The 20,140-nt window shown below is 34.2% G+C and overlaps 1 protein-coding gene and 1 pseudogene across 1 annotated transcript in view; both read left to right on the forward strand.

Annotated features, from left to right (window-relative positions):
- LOC145258188 (xylosyltransferase Oxt-like) overlaps nucleotides 1-20,140 on the forward strand; it is a 545,527-nt gene that overhangs the window by 359,906 nt on the left and 165,481 nt on the right. The window lies entirely within an intron of this gene.
- On the forward strand, nucleotides 2,462-2,578 carry LOC145258585 (5S ribosomal RNA; annotated as a pseudogene).

Raw genomic sequence — 20,140 nt, forward strand, 5'->3', positions numbered from 1 at the left:
AGTTAAAAAAAATCTTACGAAAGATCGAAAAAATGGAAAAAAAGAATCATTAAGCAAGGTATCTCTGTTGTTTTTAATAATGTTTGCTTGAATATATATATATATATATATATATATATATATATATATATATATATATATTCAGAGAGATATAAAGAGAGAGAGAAAGGGAGAGGAAATACACAAATAAGAATTCCAATTAAATTAGATACGTTTCTGAACTTTATCAATAATCTTAAATGGAACAGACATATGATGACTTTACTCCATGCATTGTCTGATTATATAATTGTAGAGATAATGTTTAAAATTAATTGAAAGAACCGACTTGATGAGAAGCAGAAACAGCAATACTATTATCAGCAGAGTGATCTCTGCTCTTGACATATAAACTTTTACATTTTTGCTGTATGTACGTTTTTGTATTTGGGCTTCGGTTAGAAAGCTGTACTCGTCAACAGAACAGGGGAAAATGACCCTACTCTCTATATAAGCTAATATACGCTCTAGCATTTATACTTATGTGGTTAATGGGGCTTCCTCTTTCATGCAACGACCGGTTGATCTATGAAAACACCCTCTTGAATCTTTTTCTCGGCTTTTCATCAAGTGTTTTGGTCATGTTTGAAAGGAAATCTGTAGGTGTAAAAACGTCATGTTTTTTTTCTATAGAAGAGAGATATTGCCATAAAAAAAAATGTTTATTAAAAAAAATTTTTTTTTGAAGTCCGAGTGGATAGTCAAAGTTAAAATCATGCTGCATTTTGATAAGAAATGAGTCAGTGTGTGTGTGTGTGTGTGTGTGTGTGTGTGTGTGTGTGTATATATATATATATATATATATATATATATATATATAGAGGATAAAAATTACTACCGGAACACGGAACAGTAGTAGAAACTCGCTATGAAGCAAGCGAACAACAGAAGATGTTGTATTTGAGAGAAACAGCTTACCTTATAGGCTTGTATATACTGATGTGTGTTAGCTGTTTTCTTTTTTGATAAAGTCAATGTCAAGGGAGAGATAAAGCGCCTTCCTAGGGCTTTTCTCGTCTGAGTTTTATAGGATGGTGCTTTGGGGGGGTATTTCATAGCATGTCTTTTAAAGCTTTATATAGTTTTAAAAGACATGCTATGAAATACCCCCCCCCCCAAAAAAAAAAAATGTACGTACACACTAGCTGTATGTGCCCGATGTTGCTTGGTTGAAACATATTGATGGGTAGAGTGTTTCGTCACATATTATTTAATATACATCAAATATCCTAATTTCTTAGGCTTTTCTTGAAAGATCACATGTTGTATTTATGGAAGTAGAAAACTCATCTATTTTCGTCTGTGAAAATTAAACGTGAAATAACCTTCATAGCTTAAAGGGGGAGATAACTCTCACAGCTTAAATAAACTGTTTTTTTTTTTTTTTTGCGGGTAATAATAATTGAAAATTAAATATAAGTTTAAAAAATCAATTGTAGGTAATATTTGTAAATAGAACAATCAAAACGATCATATTAGAACAAACAATTAATAATATGGAGGTAATTATCAAAATAAATTTAATTTAATTTAATATGCAAATGAGATATCTTCTCTATTGCCAATTCTATTTGAATAAATGTATATATATATATATATAGAGAGAGAGAGAGAGAGAGATAGATTGAAATCCTGCTCAATTAAAATATGTAAAGGTCCGTTTTATTCGTGAAGCACATTTTAGTATATATTCATTAAATTGTGAACAAATAAATTGACAGGAATATCACGTTATCTATAATATAAATCTCACCTGTCTGTTTAAATGTATGTATGTATGTTCGTATGTCTGCCTAACACTTTCGACAGAGGCAACGGATTTTCACGAGATTGGTATCATTTTGAAGCTAGACCATTTGGACGGCAAATATCGAAAAATTGGCTAAAAACATTAATTCTTTCACTCTGAACCGGCCACTTTTCTATAGTGAGGGGTCGATTTTTGTGCCAATATTTTCAAAAGTAATCCTCTCTTTTCGATTGACTAGCCTTAATTTAAACCTTCGCCACTTCCGGTTTGGCGATGGACGCAACAGCAGAGACGTCAGGTTTTTTTCTTTTTCATGTTCTTTTCCTCCTTCGGGTTTGAGCCTGCCTACCTAATACCACTTTGATTTTTTTTTTTTTTTTTTTTTTTTTTTTGCTCAATAAACACCTCCAAAACACCCAGGCAACGCCGGGCACTCAGGCTAGTTATAATATAAAAGAGTAATCTATGAACACATGTGTTTTGAAGTTCTGTATGAGTCTTGTAATTGTTAAAGGAGAACAGTTAAATTTATGTCGATTTTTTTTTTTTTTTTTTGATTTCTTTCTACCGATAATACGGTTAATAGCGTCTTCAACCTTGAAGATCATGGAAAATCTTTTTCCTTAGAAAATCGCCCATATTTTTTTTTTGGGGGGGGGGACATGAACAAATATATACGGCATAATCACGTTGACACACTGGTTCTCATCAGATCACCGAAGTTAAGCAACGTTGAGCCTGGTTAGTACCAGATGAGTAACCATTTGGGAATTCTAGGCGCTGTATGTGCTCTCCGCTTATCTCCGCATTTGTTTCCAGTCGTCCTGTACAAACACTTCACTTGCCACTGGGATTTAACAATGTTGACTCAGGAGAGGTTTGGTTAGAGATTGCGCACCTCCTGCCACAAAAAATTTCACACGTGGGTATCCATAGTCTGTCAAAGACTGAAGGAACTCTTTTATATATATATATATATATATATATATGTGTATATAATAAATTCCACAGCCAAACAACGTCGCAACCCACAAGAGCCATGACAGTCAACGAACTGGAAGTTCAAGACTCTAGTTTTACACTCATTTGGGCTCATCAGTTAGACACATCCGAACTCAGGATTCGAAACCCGAGCCTCTTGCATGCGAGGCAAGCACTCTATCAACTGAGCAAACGCCCCGCACACAAGAATTTCTATTAAGCAACACAGATCAAGCAAACCGTGCTGAAATCCAACTGTGAAATGAACCTACTTCGTCTCGACAAGGGACGCGGTCATCCAACCAGCTAATAACCCCAAGCCGATGTCTCACAAGTAGGAGTTTATTTCACAATTGGATTTCGGCGCGGTTTGCTTGATCTGTGTTGCTTAATAGAAATTCTTGTGTGCGGGGCATTTGCTCAGTTGATAGAGTGCTTGCCTCGCATGCAAGAGGCTTGAGTTTCGAATCCTGAGTTCGGATGTGTCTAACTGATGAGCCCAAATGAGGGCGAAACTCGAGTCTTGGACTTCCAGTTCGTTGACTGTCATGGCTCTTGTGGGTTGCGACGTTGTTTGGCTGTGGAATTTATTATATACAATCTCTCACATTCTGAAAATCATATATATATATATATACGTGTCACAGTCATCTATGTGTGTTTTTCTATGACCATCTAACGTTGTGATTTTTTTTTTTTTTTTTTTTTACATAGTGATCACCACTTATCAAGGCCCGGAAGCCACTCAGGGATAAGGGTTATTGCAAGTACATTACGTTAGTGAGGAGATTTGCTGATATGTTTACTTAAGGGGGCGGTTCATTAGGAATTTGTTAACATTGGACTTGAAGACAACCAAGTTGTAGTCCGGAGGGAAGCAGGCAGACGGAACAGAGTTCCACAGGCGTGCAGTTCTAATCCAGAGTTTGTTGTGCGTGTATGTACATTTAAATACAGTTCGTGACTCGACAAGAATATACATAAATACCTTTACAGCACAAAGGACAAATAACATTTATTTGTGGTTTCAACATCTGGCCAATCGGAATCCTATCTGGTCCATCTTTGGTATTGATTTGACGGATCTTCAGAGAAGCTGCAAATCAAGATTTGTACAATTGAAAGTCTTGGTGGTATTTACAGCAGCTTTATTGCAGATTTTTCCACCATTGGAAAGCTGCAACGTTGGCCCTAGACTTTTACATTCAATATTTTCCCCTACTTAGAGCTATTACTGTCCAATAACCGTCTCTCTCCCTTTGGCTATCCACTTGGCCTGCTTTCTCTCTCTCTCTCTCTCTCTCTCTCTCTGACTCCCAACTCTTGACTAACTAACACGTGTCTTTCAAGCTCTCTCTTAAGATCCATGGCATCTTAAGTCCCCTCTACGTCAGACTCTAGAGGGCAAACCTATTTTTAAATTGTTTGTGTTCTAACATTCTTTTCTATTAAAACATTTTAACATAAATAATTTTATCTGTAAATATTTATTTTGCTATGATAACATTCTTTCTGACATTTTATTTTTACAAGTATTAATGTTCGTCTATCGCTTGCAGAGATGACTGATCATGCAATTCGAAGATAGCTTGTTAGACCGATTTGAGCTGGTGGGATAATTCTGTATCAGATGTGAATTGCTCTGTCTTTTCTAATGTCACATTTTCTCTTGTGTTCTTCATTGTGTGCGGATTCAGCAATTGTAGCCCCTTTGTGAGTTCCGGCATGCCAGGAACATTTGTCTTGGGTTTTTCCCATGAAATGAATGGTTTGAGAGAAAGCTTCAGATTCTCCTTGAACCGTTTCTGCCGTCTTTTTCCTTTGGTCAGTTCACCGTAAAGGAGCTGTTTTGGAAACCTGGAAGCAAGCATGTAGTATATGTGACCTGCCTAATGCACCTGGAAGGTTTGACTGGGCTAGAAACCTAGTGTCTGGTATCGTGTCTTGCCATTTGATTTTTAACAATCTACAGAGGCAGGTCATATGAAAATGGTTCATTTTCTTGGCATGCCTGGCGTATACAATCCAAGTTTCACAGGCATTAGAATACGCCGACTGCCCCCCTGCAAACCCCCAACCAACCAACCAACCAAGTTTCACAAGCATACAACGATCATAATAATTGCCCTACAAATATCTAACATTATCACTAGTTAGTATGGTCTGATAGATTTGTAGAGATAAAGAATAGCCTGCGATGTGGGATAGTGTTCGGAACGAGGTAGACTTTACAAGAAGGAGAAAGAACAATACTGTTATCACGAGTGTGGTCCAGTTTCTTGTTATATAAAGTTTTAGATTTTTGATGTCCTACTGTTGCACTTTTTCATTGTTTCGAATCATGCCACACATTGTGCTCCATATTTTCACATAAACGAGACAGTTTTATTTTGCCACAATAAAAAGTGAAACGCTAGTTTTATTAATTTATTTTTTTTTTTGGCGTCTCAAATTTTATAGCAAAAATTATATCTCCATTTTTTTTTTTTGTTTAAAGAAAAAATAATAAAGCATTCTTTAATGTTTTTGTTTTTATATATCATCAATAAAAAAAAACCATGAACAGAAAATTGTTTTCAATATAAGAAAAAAAAAATGAAAAAATAAAACACAAAAAAAACCCTGATTCCTCATCAAGCCAGCCATAATTATTTGAGTTTTGTTCATGTTTTTCAATCTGATGTATAGGAATTTGATTAGCATTATTTATGATGGAAGGGAGAACAAATACATTTTTTTGCCTCCCATTGTTAACGAAAAAGATAAGTCATCATTGTCTTCAGGCTTTTGTACAAAGAGTAATTACGAACAGTGACGTATATAAAACCAATTATTAGAGGAAAACTATTTTACCTTAGCTAGAATACTTCTGGTGTGCATGTATACACACACACACACACACATTATATATATATATATATATATATATATATGATATATATATATTTTTTTTCTGTGGAAGCATACGTTATTTCCTTATAATATATACCAATCCTTATTTAAGAAGCTCAATGTAATTACAGAGCAATATAGTGAATGGATGACAAAAGTCTATATTCCGAAGTTCATGATGTTGACCATCTTACAATTTATTCCTTTAATTCAGTTGACATTTACAATTCTCGACATTATCTGTTTTGTAGCACAAAATCAATCATTTATTATATCAATTAGTGAATCTATTTTGCCCTTAGCTCATCAGAAGAAATAGCAACAATCAATCCGTTGAAGGAAATAAAGTGCGTTTTGACATGATTAAAATCAGAAAGTTGGAAGAGAAGCTGTAAATAAATAGTATGCTTACATTACACGATTTTGAATTTTATTTTATCATATATCATATTTCCGCAGAAGGGATATGAAGAGAAGTAGCTATTCTTTGGATCCTACCCCCTAATATACAAGTTAAAACAACTTTTCTTTCAATCAAAATAGCAACGAATGCACGTGCGATCGGGGGAGGGTGAAAAAAAAAAAATGAGCCACAGCAGCTGGGTTTGAACCTGAAATGCGAAAGAGGAAAAGAAGGGGGGGGGAAGTTATTGGCTAACATGCCACCTCTCATGGCCAGCTTATGATGTCATGACACGGCAAAATAACGTTTTTAAACATAGTTTCAGTTTGACTTGCGAAAGTTGCGATGTAAAAAGTGACCCTCCTCCATCCAAAAATGGTCTAGTTGACTACCATAGAATTAATCTTTTTTCTAATTTTCACATATTATGTGTCAGAGGGATTGCTCTTTCAGATGGTACCGTTTTCAACCCGTCTGATGCGGTTAAAAGTTTTTAGTGGACATACGAACACACAAATGCACAAACAGACGTTTGAGATTTTTATATAATCTATATATCTATAAAAGTGAAATGTGTGTGTGTGTACATTTCCCTACCAAATAACTCTGTCAATTTTCAGTCTAGAGATTCGAGATTTGATATAAGGAGTATTGAGATTTGGGAAAATCTTTTTAATGGTTTTCGGCCAGAAATTTGGCTGTCATGGGGTAAAAGTTCAACGATTTGACCTTTGAAAACTCTACCAAACTCCTCCGTCAATTTTTGGTCTAAACACTTGAAATTTTAAATGTAGGTTACTTGAACATGGATCAAACTTTTTAATTTGATTTGAGCCCCAAAAAATAAATCTTAAGGGATCAAAATTGGGGCCAAAGTCAAAAAAATTTGTTACCTTTGCGTTCTCTACCAAATTACTCAGCCAATTTCTGGTCTAAACATTTGAAATTTTTTGATAAAGGGTATTCAGAGATAAAGCAAGCTTTTTAATCTGTTTGTGTTGAAAATTTGAGCTTCCAAAGGCTCAAAGTTCAAAAGAGTTTACCTTTGCGGTGTCTAGCAAACTACTCAGCCAATTTTGGGTGTAACCATTTGAAATTTATACATAACGTGTATTCAGACATGCAGCAAGCATTTTAATCAGTTCGGGGACGAAAATTTGGCTGTCAAAAGTGAAAGAGTTGACCTTTGCAGATTTTACCAAATTCCTTTTCCAACTTTGGGTCTAAACACTTGAAATTTTAGATGTAGGTAACTTGGTCGTGGGTAAAACTTTTCATTTTGATTCCAGACCAACATAATAAATGTTAAGGGATCAAAATTGAGGTCAAAGTTTACCTCTGCGGTCTCTACGAAATTACTCAGACAATTTTTGGTCTAAACATTTGAAATCTTACATAAAGTGTATTCAGACGTAGGGAAAGTTATGAACAGTACATACGGCCCGAGCAATGCCGGGTTGAATTGCTAGAAGAAGAAGATAATATAGATTCAGTAAGATTTTCACTTTCGAGATTATTTAATGATCAACAATCGTTATCAGATCGCCTTGAATGAAAATGAAAAACAGAATCCGGATGCTTTGTTTCTATCTCAGCAGTTGACATTCATGTCATCAGTTTGGCTCTTGCCCCATTGCAACCATGACCCTGTAAGGTGCCCTTGTCAATTTTATCTTTCTCTCTTTCTCACTCTATCTTTCTGTCTTTCTCTCTCTTGTTGTTTCCATCTTTCTCATTCATTGTTTCGTTTTCTCTCTCTTCCTTCTTTTTCGTTCTCACTTTTACTCTCTCACTCTTTCTTTCTCATTTTTCTTTTGCTCTTTATCTCTCTCTCTCTCTCTCTCTCTCATTATCTATATATATTGTATTTCGCTCTCTTTCTTATTTGGATTCTTTGTCTTCGTAGCTCTTTCTCGCTTACTCTTTCTCACTTTGCCCCCCCCCCCCGCTTACAATAATGCCTGATAGTTAATGTTATTGTCTTTGCATCCCCACCCACTCCCACACTCTGAATGAAGCAGGGCAGTCAGCGGTCAATCTGCGGTTTTTAATGTGCGCTTCTGCCCTACGAATGGAACCTTCTATTAAAAGTCGTCTCATCAATGCTGGCTTCAGACCAATTCTTGCTGAATTAGCTCTTGTGGTGCCATTGTCACATTGAACAAGGTATGTAGAGTTCAAACGTTAAACCTGCCTTCCTGTACGAAGCATTATCTCCAATTAAAAACGGCAATATATAAGACCTCGAGGTTAAAGCACAATCTTATTGCTAATAATGCGGAGACTTTAGAAGTTTGTTTGCAATTAGAGAATTTTTTTTAATTGAAATTACTTTGGACAGGGAATGAAACCACTTGATGTAAGAAGCTCATGCAAAAATAGAACTAATCTACTCCAAGATCAAAACCTAGTCTAAGTATAAGTATTAGATGGATAGATTCTGACTCTGAAGACAGCAATTTTTTCCCCTTTTGTCAGAAGCAACGCTTATGGAATGTGAGGACTAAAGGACAAAGTAAAAACGAGTCACGAGATTATCGAAAGTAAACCTGAGGTCTGCTTTCTGCTCATTAATTTAATGAAATGAACTAGGTTTTATTTTTGAGCTAAATTTGCTTAATGAGTAGAGACTCAAAAAATGTTTTTTTTTCTCCATATATTTTCTCTTAGTTTTGACTTCCTTAGTTGAAACTGATTAGAGATTTTGTGCCTTTCATCTACCCCCCCCTACCTACACAGGGTATCGTGGCTCACAAGGTTGGGAAATTATTTGGATTTCAGCTTGGTTATTATTAGTTACTCACATCCCCGTGGAGATTGTGAAAGAATTCATTTGATGAAACTGACTAGTTCTGTTTTTTTTTTTTTTGAGATAAGGGCTGATTTTTTGTATTGTTTTGATTGGACTATTGTTCTCATCTTGAGTGTTATTTGTGCAACGTTTCAATCGGTGTAGCCTCTCCCTTCGTCAGGGATGCTGGTCGCCATCTTATATATATATCTATATGGGGAACCTCTAATTATAACGGAAAACAAAAACTGTACAACCCCTTTTTAAAATTTCAACAATAAAAGGGAGATAATCCCTTCAAACTTTATTAAAGTTATCTCCCCTTGTCAACCAAATTTTTTTTTCACACATACGAAAACACAGTGAAAAAAAACCCCAAAAAAACAACTCCAGGAATACGAAACCAACTATGGAGCCAATAACTTTTCTCCTGTCTTTTCCAAGATGGCGACCAACATACCTGACGAAAGTCGGAGGTTACACCCACCGAAATGTTGCACCAATAACGCTCAAAATGAGAACAATAGTCCGATCAAAACATATATAAAAAAAAACATTATTTTTGCACCAACCTAATAAAAAAACTCCAAATGTCCTTGTCTCCCGTTTCTGAATTTTTTTTTTTTTTACATAGGCATCACCACTTATCAAGGCCAAGAGGCCACTCGAGGATAAGGGTTAAAGAGTGTGCAGTAGAAATTGGACATGAATTTGTTAATTTATATGGAACGGCTCATCAAAAACTTGTTTACGTTAGACTTGAAGACAACCATATTGAAGTCAGCTGGAAAGCAGAAAAACGGAAGACAATTCCATAGGCGTGCAGTTCTAATGATCTTCCAAATTTTGAGATGAAGATAGATTATTCATATGATTTGGATTCATCGGACTACTGTTCTTATCTTGTGTGTCATTTTCACAACGTTCCTGTTGATGTAACCTCCAACCTTCTTCAGATGTATCTTGTTGAATTTGGGAATTCGAATGGAACCCTTTATTTACTTTATGAGTGGTAGCATGCTTTTGTTCTGTCAACCACGACTGGATAGAAGTCCTAAGTAATCCTCAGTGTGGGCGACAGAAAACTACAATTGCAACTTACTTAGGATTTCTCTTCAACCATGGCTGATGGAACAAGAGCATGCTACATCTGTGAAGTAAATAAAAGCTTCCGCTCGAAATTCTGTCCAAATTCCCGAGTTCAACAGACATTCCCGAGTTCAACAGACATTCCCGAGTTCGACAGACATTCCCGAGTTCGACAGAAACATTCCCGAGTTCGACAGAAAGATTCCCGAGTTCGACAGAAAGATTCCCGAGTTCGACAGAAAGATTCCCGAGTTCGACAGAAAGATTCCCGAGTTCGACAGAAAGATTCCCGAGTTCGACAGAAAGATTCCCGAGTTCGACAGAAACATTCCCGAGTTCGACAGAAAGATTCCCGAGTTCGACAGAAAGATTCCCGAGTTCGACAGAAAGATTCCCGAGTTCGACAGAAAGATTCCCGAGTTCGACAGAAAGATTCCCGAGTTCGACAGAAAGATTCCCGAGTTCGACAGAAAGATTCCCGAGTTCGACAGAAAGATTCCCGAGTTCGACAGAAACATTCCCGAGTTCGACAGAAACATCCCCGAGTTCGACAGAAACATCCCCGAGTTCGACAGAAACATTCCCGAGTTCGACAGAAAGATTCCCGAATTCGACAGAAAGATTCCCGAGTTCGACAGAAAGATTCCCGAGTTCGACAGAAAGATTCCCGAGTTCGACAGAAAGATTCCCGAGTTCGACAGAAAGATTCCCGAGTTCGACAGAAACATTCCCGAGTTCGACAGAAACATCCCCGAGTTCGACAGAAACATCCCCGAGTTCGACAGAAACATTCCCGAGTTCGACAGAAAGATTCCCGAGTTCGACAGAAAGATTCCCGAGTTCGACAGAAAGATTCCCGAGTTCGACAGAAACATTCCCGAGTTCGACAGAAACATTCCCGAGTTCGACAAGATACATATGAAGAAGGTCGGAGGTTACATCGACCGAAACGTTGTGAAAATAACACTCAAGATGAGAACAGTAGTCCAGTAGTTGAAATACCCCCGTTAAGTAAATAAAGGGTTCTGTTCCAAATTCCCAAGTTCGACAGGATACACCTGAAGAAAGTCGGAGGTTACATCGACCGAAACGTTGAGAAAATGACACTCAAGGTGAGAACCGTAGTCTGATGCATCCAAATATTACAAATGACTTGGTCCCGTTATCTTTTTGTTAATTTTGACTTGTTTGCATAATGCATAATGTCTCTCTTTTTGTGACTGCCAAAAGTCGTTGGCTTAGTGGCCAAGTCTATTTGTGTTTACCCACAAGAAGTTTAATTGCAATTTGTTGTGCCGTATTGCTATGGTAACAACTGACAATAAACATTGTATGTTGGATGCAAACAAACTTCCTGATTACCTTCGGTTCCTTGCGTAAACAGTCAGCTCCTGAGATGTTGTTAGGGATTCGACATGGCTGAGGAAGCTTCTTCTTGACATCAGTTATTATATGTTTTTGTAACAGGAACGTTTTTTACATTGTACTTGAAAACTACCATGTGGTAGTCAGCAGGGAAGCATCTCTGTTCCACAGGTGAGCAGTACTAGAAAAGAAACTTTGTTCATGGAAATTTCATTTATATTCAGGCACAGATAAAGAGTAGGGAAAATTGTTGACAGTGGTTGTATGTAGATGAGCGTTTGTTGTGAATGTTTTGCAAGACAAAATTAGAGATACACTGGTGCATAAGGAGAGTAGTGGATTTACTGGTATGTTGAGATGATAACCAGTCTGTGTGCAAGAAATGCAAGATGATGAAGTCGGATAGGAACGTGTATATGGAGAAAGTATATTTAAATTGGAGGACAGGGTGGAGCAGGTGCTAGTATGATTGCAAGAGTTAGGAATGGACGGATTAAGGTAACGGGCCAGGTTTCACGTTCATATACGTCATCGCACTGAGTATACATGCTTAACAGACACTTCTCTTGATTGACAGCAGTAATGGTCTGCGTTTTAGCAAGGATAGAAGTTTCCATCCACACCTTACTCTTGCTATTAGGGCAGGAACTAACTAAAAAATGGCTGCCAAAATAAGAGCTGAGTAAAAAGCAGTAATGAGACGATTCCAATATATTTCCTGATTTCTGTCATAAATTCCCGATTCCAATATTTTATAAATCTCTCAATATTTCATTAAAAGGTTATTTTTTCCGGATTACCGTAAAAATACATGTTAAATGTGCATATATCTTTTTCAAACGTAAAAACACACTTGCAGGTGGGGGGGGGGGGAATGATCTATCGATTTTTAGTTGCACTGGTAGTTTAAAATCAATAAATATTTATCATTTTATTATTACTGCCAGGCAGTGGAAGATTTTGCTTTCAACAAAATCAAAGAAAAAAAAAGATAATTAAAGGAATTTGTTTGGGCATAATTTTTTTTTTTTTTTCAAATAGGCACAACTTTTTTTCTTTTTTTTTTCAAATAGGCACAACTTTTTTTTTTTCAAATAGGCACAACTTTTTTTTTTTTTCAAATAGGCACAACTTTTTTTTTTTTCAAATAGGCACAACTTTTTTTTTTTGTTTTTCAAATAGGCACAACTCCCCCCCCCCCAAATAGGCACAATTTTTTCCAATACTGAGAAGTTTTGATTTTTCCAATCCCAATTCCGATTAATCGTCCGAATACATGAAAATACGCAACAGAACTAAAATAATTAAATTTCCCACCCATGTTTTTGTATCCTCGTTTGGTGAAATTTGGGTATTATTTAAATGAAAGATTGTCCATTATGTACATAACTAAAAAAACGTATTCAGGTAATTCCTATTTCAGTCACGTAAATTACTTCAAGTTGCAAACGAAACAAGTCTGATTATTTTGTGTTCTATCCCGCCTCCCTCCCCGCTGAAGACGTTTGCTTCTCACATAAACAGAAGCAGTCGTTTAATTTTCTTTGCTTTTCTCTAACCAAAGCCAACCGCATCTGTTGAGCAAAACATCTTTTATTCTGCCATCTTGGGCCTTCAACAGTGCCTAAATTTATATAATCGCATTATTCTTGTATCTGAAGAGTTCCAGGTCCACGCAATACTGCTTCCCTACAGCAGGCGCCTGCCAACCGTGGCCACTTATATTTATACTTCTCCACCCTGTTACTACATGGAATTCATTGACTCGCATTACACATTCATCGTATCATTCTCATATCATTTCTCTCCATGCAATGCACGGTCTCAACTCTCATTGGCTATGCATCATTGCAAACCAAACGAGCGCATGACAAATCAAATAGTTTCAGATTTTCATGTTGGCAGACAGTTTTGAATTCAAAATACGGTTTTGCCAGGAAGAAGTAAGTTATTTATTTTTCTTTCTCTATTTTTGCTATGCAACAGTGAACGCGAAAATTGCAGCTGACATGGCTTTTTTTTTTCTTTTTTTTTTTTAAGGGCACTGCGACAGTAAACCTGGCTATCTCAGCATTTTCCCTTAAATCAAATCCTGCGCATATGCATATTGCTCAGGTTGAGAAAAGAAAAAAAAAATGGCAGAAACCGACAAGTGTGTTGGATGTACAAATACACAGAACTTTTGTTATTATTTAAAACTAGCAAACATCTAGCTGTCCTCCGGGTAGCAATTGATCTCCTGTAGCCTTTCGTTACAAGAAAAAACAAAGAAACAATTTTCATTTCGCATTTTGCTAACTTGGAGAAAAGCAACAAAAAGATGATTTTTTTATAGTGTCATTTGATATGTTCCATGCTGGAGGAATTTACTGTGTATAAACGTAATCATATTTTACTAGTGTGACCTGTGGAAATTCCATAGTGGACTCTTTCATATGTAATATATTGATGTTGGTAAATGGAAACATCTTATAGCTCTTTTATTAAAGCTGCAAGAGTATTAATCTAAGCTAGCAGGGACACCCGGTGTAGCCCAGTTGTAAACTACGCTTAAATATGATATTTTAATTCATGCCAATTTCGTATATATTATTATAGTCAGTTTTCTACTGATTCTTATGTTATAAAGTTGTGATTGCAAAAATATAAAAAAAACATATCCATATGATTTCGGTGCATCAGCTTGAATTGAAACTGAAAGCAAAACTTATACTAGCATGGGTGCCCGGCGTTGCCCGGGTATTTGGAGATGTACGTTGAGCAAAAAATAAAAATAAAAAAATAGATAACTTGAGTGCCTTCAGCTATGATCGAAACCGAAACTAAAAATTATGAAGAATTTTTGTATCAGTATTTATCACAAAAAAATATGCATATTCCGGAATTAAATCCTAACCAATGAAATTTGTCGGAAAGTGTGACACACAAAAGAACACACATTCAATCGTATTAGTCCTCGCGCGAAAGAGCAGGACACAAAATGTTTTAAATAATAATAATAGAATAACAATAACAAAGACTTTCGCTGGCAAGAACTACTATTGACCGTAACCAGTTACAAGCCTTTTGAAATTTTCATCTCTATTTTTCTCGTTATGTACTGAATATTTTTTAATGAAACCTATATGAAATATGTTCCTTATTAATTTTTAAAGATTTTCTATTCTGAAAGAAGTTTTAAAAAAATTTAATCTAAAGTTATTTTAAAGTTTTTTTTAAAAAAATCAGATTTTCTCATTATTCAGATTTGTATTACAAAAAGGGAGTTGCAAAAAATGAGTTGTAGTGTGAGGAGAAATACAAGCTGAAACAGAGAGAATATTCAGACCTGTAATAATACAAAGATGGGGTTGCAAAAATGAGTTGTGGTGGGAGGAGAAATACAAACTGAAATAGAGGAGGAGAGTTTTAAAATATAATCTTAAAAAGATAAAATACAAGTTAGAAAAGCATTTCATCCAAGGCATGAAAATTGTTAAACAAAATGTTTTTACTATAGGCTTTAAAAATAAAGGTACACCCTCTTCCCATACATGACCTAGTACTGACCACAGAGCTGCCCCCCCCTTTCAAACTGGACACAGCATTGCATGCATTCATCGTTGCTATTATAAAAAAAAAACCCTACCAGCCTTCCTCACAAATAATATTCACGAAAGACTATAAGCACCACTGTGCCCAACTTCAAACTACACATGGGACCTTTATTAATTCTTTCGATCTACATACTAAAAAAAATCATCAGAAAAATTGAAAATATAAAGAATGTCTTATTAAATTGGAGCTTTAACATCGTATGTTTGAATATAATCTATATATTATTATGATAGCGTGTCTGTTATTTTCTGTGTCATGCTTACATCCGAGTCGTTTAGTTATGTACTTTCATTTCTTGTCATCAATAATTTTACCAAGAATTCTTCATAAGTTTTGGTTTCGGTTTCGATTATGGATGAAGGAACTCAGGTTATATAAATATACATATATACATATATTTTTTTCATAAGTTTTTATTCTAGTTTTGACTCAAGCTATTGCACCCAAGTCATATGGATATCTTTTTTTTTTTTTTTTTTGAAATCGCAACTTTATAATATATAAAAATCGATAGAACATTAATTCTCTAATGATATATAAAAAATTTGCAAGAATAAAAATATAGTTAAGCAAACTTTATGACCGGGATTTGCCGGGATCCTGCTAGCTTAGATAAATACTTTTGCAGTTTTAACAAAAGAGCTACAATAATATCAGAGCATCTCCATTTATGCTGAATATCTACAGAATGCCAACATCAAGATGTGACATATGAATGAGACCCCTGTGGAATTTTCACAGGTCACACTAGTATAGACAAAAAAATAAATATAGGTGTATATAAATTTGCTTGTCGGTTTAATAAGAAAAAAAAAACGTCAATGGAAAATGAGTTGCAGAGTTATAGAGGAGTTATGCTCTTTTTAGCATGTTTTTTTTTTCCTTATATAACCGGCAAATTCATATATATATCTCTATTTATCTTATCAAGGATTTCTTTCTATATTTAGGCTCCATCTCCATATATTGAGCTCTTATTCTTAGCTGTGTTTTTATATATCGTTTAAAATATAATTTCATTAATTTCCATATCAATAAATTAGCTGTGTTTTTATACATGGTTTAAAATATAAATTAATTTTAACATGAATAAAATAGCTGTGTTTTTATATATCGTTTAAAATATAAATGCAATTATTTCCCCATGAATTAATTAGCTATGTTTTAATATATGGTTTAAAATATAAATGTATTAATTTCCATATGAATTAATTATCTATGTTTTTATATATCGTTTAAAATATAAATGCATCAATTTCCACATAAATGAATTAACTATGTTTTTATATATCGTTTAAAATATAAATGCAATTATTTCCCCATGAATTGATTAGCTATGTTTTTATATATGGTTTAAAATATAAATGCATTAATTTCCATATAAATTAATTATCTATGTTTTAATATATAGTTTAAAATATAATTGCATTAATTTCCACATGAATGAATTAGCTATGTTTTTATATATAGTTTAAAATATAAATGCATTAATTTCCATATCAATAAATTAGCTGTGTTTTTATATATAGTTTAAAATATAAATGCATTAATTTCCATATCAATAAATTAGCTGTGTTTTTATATATAGTTTAAAATATAAATGCATTAATTTCCATATCAATAAATTAGCTGTGTTTTTATATATCGTTTAAAATATAAATGCATTAATTTCCGTATGAATTAATTAGCTATGTTTTAATATATAGTTTAAAATATAAATGCATCAATTTCCACATGAATGAATTAGCTGCGTTAAAAACGAGTTTGGGACAGTTTAGCAGCAACATGAACACATCGAATTTAAGAACTCGTACGAATGGTGTCAATTACTTTTTTCTTATTAGATTACAAGCTATTTTCGGCAGGAAAAGTAGTTTTAATTACGAGACAAGAGTCAAATTTCTTTTTAAATAATTGGCATCAGTTTTGGAGAATGATTTATACAATTTGAGTTGAACTTTTAAAAAATTGTTATCGTTGTGTTATGGAAAAGTTTAAATAATGTTATACATTATGAAAATTGGTGTCTGTGAAATAATCGAATTTTTATATGACCCAAATAAATAAATGTACCTTCTTTAAAATACTTCAAAGACACCGAGATTTGGGGAATATTTATTTGATATCTATTCTTAAAATGTCAATAAAACTTGATGGCATTTGAATTTGACAGGTTTCCATATCCTCTTTGTCCTCGTTGAATAAAATTAAATTAAACTAAATATAGTCTACATTATCCAGTTTTATGTTTAGTGTTTCAAGATTCATAATGATCAGTTAATTAGTTTAAAAACAATATATATATATTAATTAGTTTAAAAACGATATATATATTAATTAGTTTAAAAACGATATATATATATATATATATATATATATATATATATATATATATATATATAGGTACTAGCAAAAATACCCGTCGTTGACTGGGTTCAAAAACAGCAACAGCCTACAGAAAATGGACTCTGATTTATGAAAGTATAATAGGTTATGAAAAGGAAGTGTTGTTGTAAAGAGATAGCTTCGAATTTGGGGGTATCAAAACCAAAGCAAAATATGATGAAAATAAAATAGATAAACCCCATAATTTATTATACCATACCTGTTCACGCTGAAACACTTATCACAGTATTCTGTGGATCTATATTAAAAAACCTTGTTAAACTTTGTGACATATTTCCATTCTATGGAGGCCAGGCACGAACGCAGACCCCACAATTTTATTATACCATCCCTCTTTAAGTTAAAACATACTTATCAAAGTATTCTTATGTACATCTATATCAAAAACACTTGTAAACGTTTTTTTTTTTAATTTTTAAATTTTTTATTTCCATACTTTGTGGACCAGGCGCGAACACAGACCCCACAATCTTTATGAACCACCGTTCTGCCAAATCAAACATATTCATTCCTGCGTCTCGATACATCTTCTATTATTATTATATGTAATCATTTTTTTAAAATAGTCAACCAAAAAGGAGCCTATTCGTGACCAGACATACACACACACGCATTCAGCTTTATATTATAGATATACACACACATATATTTATTGTCAAACAATAAATTCTTAATTCGAATATATGTGTCTGTTGTTTTTTCAGAATTCAAATATAACCACTAAACTTATATATTGCTCTATGCTTAAATATTGAGCTTCTCCTTTTTCGCTAGGATCGCCCTGAAAATATTACTTCAAGTAATATCTATCAGGATCTTTCATCTGATTTCTAATCAGTGTCTTATCTCGATTATATATATATATATATATATATATATATATATATATATAAAAGTGAAAATGTATGTTTGTTCGCTTTTTGTGTATGTCTACAAAAGGCTTTTTTCGCCGTGATTCTCGGTTGGCTCACTCCTTCTTAAAACTTTTTATATGCTGTCTAAATAATAATATCTACGACTAAGGAACTTTGGTCACAGCTATCTTTAATTTACCCAACTTTTACAAGCTATTTTCGAGATATTTTTTGATCGCCGCGTAGCAGGGAAAACAGAAACTGGCTTCCAGCGCAAAACTAGGTCAAACATCACACAATTTAACCTTCTCGCACCTTTTAATTTCGCTTTATAAACGTCAACTTAACACACTTATCAATTCATCTATTCCCATGGTCAAGATGGTTAGGTCGCAGGTTTTTTTTCCATCACCTTTCCACCTCCACGTCAAAGGGTCGGGTTCAAGCCTACCTTTCTACTAAAAGTTTTTTTTTTTTTTTTTTTATATACCTCCAAACACTCGGCCAACGTTTTCTTTTTTAAACAGAGTTGTTTTGAGCTACCCAATCACACACACACCTCCAAACACCCGGGCAACACTGGGTACTCCCTGCTAGTCTATATATATATATATATATATATATAAAAGCGAAAATGTGTGTATTTATGTATGTGTGTTCACTTTTTGTGTATGTCTGTAAAAGGCTTTTTCGCTGGACTTCTCGGTCGGCTCATTCCTTTTTAAAACTTTTTATATCACGTCTAAATGATAATGCCTATGAGTTACGAATGGAGGTCGCCTGTCTATTTAATTTGCCCGACTTTCACGCATTATGTTTTCCAGATTTTTAGAGAGTCCCGTGTATCTTTTGCTTTTCAGTATAAAACAAGCGAAAACTGGCTTGCAGCCGCGTCATGTTTCAAACATCACGCAACTTAAGGTTCTCGCACCTGTTAATTTCATTTTATAAACGTTAAATTAAGAGGCTTTTCATTCTTCTTCTCTTGTGGCCGAGATAGCTAGGTCCCAGGGTTTTTTTTTCCATTTCGTTTCCATCTCCACATCAAAAGTTCGGGGTTCAAGCCTACTTTCCTACTAAAACTTTTTTTTTTCTTTTACACCTCCAAACACCTGGCCAGCGTTTTTTTTTTTAAAACAGGGTTGTTGTGATCACCCCCACCCCAACACACACACCTACAAACACCCGGGCCACGCCGGGTATCCCCCTGCTAGTATATATATATATATATATATATATATATATATATATATATATAATGGTGGGGCATAAATAACAGGTGTTTTCGAAACTTTGCATCACATGAAAAATATATTCTACACTGATTGGAATAAATTAATGAAAAAATTATCTCATTTTCAATTAAATCTTATATTTCATGATTTTTTCAATTAAATCTTTATATTTCATGATTTTTTCAATTAAATCTTATATTTCATGATTTTTTCAATTAAATCTTATATTTCATGATTTTTTCAATTAAATCTTTATATTTCATGATTTTTTCAATTAAATCTTATATTTCATGATTTTTTCAATTAAATCTTATATTTCATGATTTTTTCAATTAAATCTTATATTTCATGATTTTTTTTAAAAAACGCTTGTCATCTGTTATTTCTACTCCACGCACACACTATATATATATATATATATATATATAATCTGAGCTCCAATCTGTGGTCCTCCTTCGCCAAACATTCACGAGAAATACTTGCCGAGCTGAAAACACTATCAATAATTTCCCCCACTCTTTATCCGTGCCTAAACCTTAACGTAGATTCCATGAACAAAGCTTCTTTCTTAGAACTGCACAACTGTGGAACTCTCTCCCGTTTACCTGCTTTCCAGCTGACTAGAATATGGCCATCTTCAAGTTCAACATAAACAAGTTGTTGATTAACCGTTCCCCTAAAGTAATCCAATTTACCAAATTTACACTTTTAATGATTACTATATTGCCCTAAGGACCG

Source organism: Euprymna scolopes, chromosome 33 (assembly GCF_053919585.1).
Source record: "Euprymna scolopes isolate OS-2025 chromosome 33, ASM5391958v1, whole genome shotgun sequence".
Lineage (NCBI taxonomy): Eukaryota > Metazoa > Mollusca > Cephalopoda > Sepiida > Sepiolidae > Euprymna > Euprymna scolopes.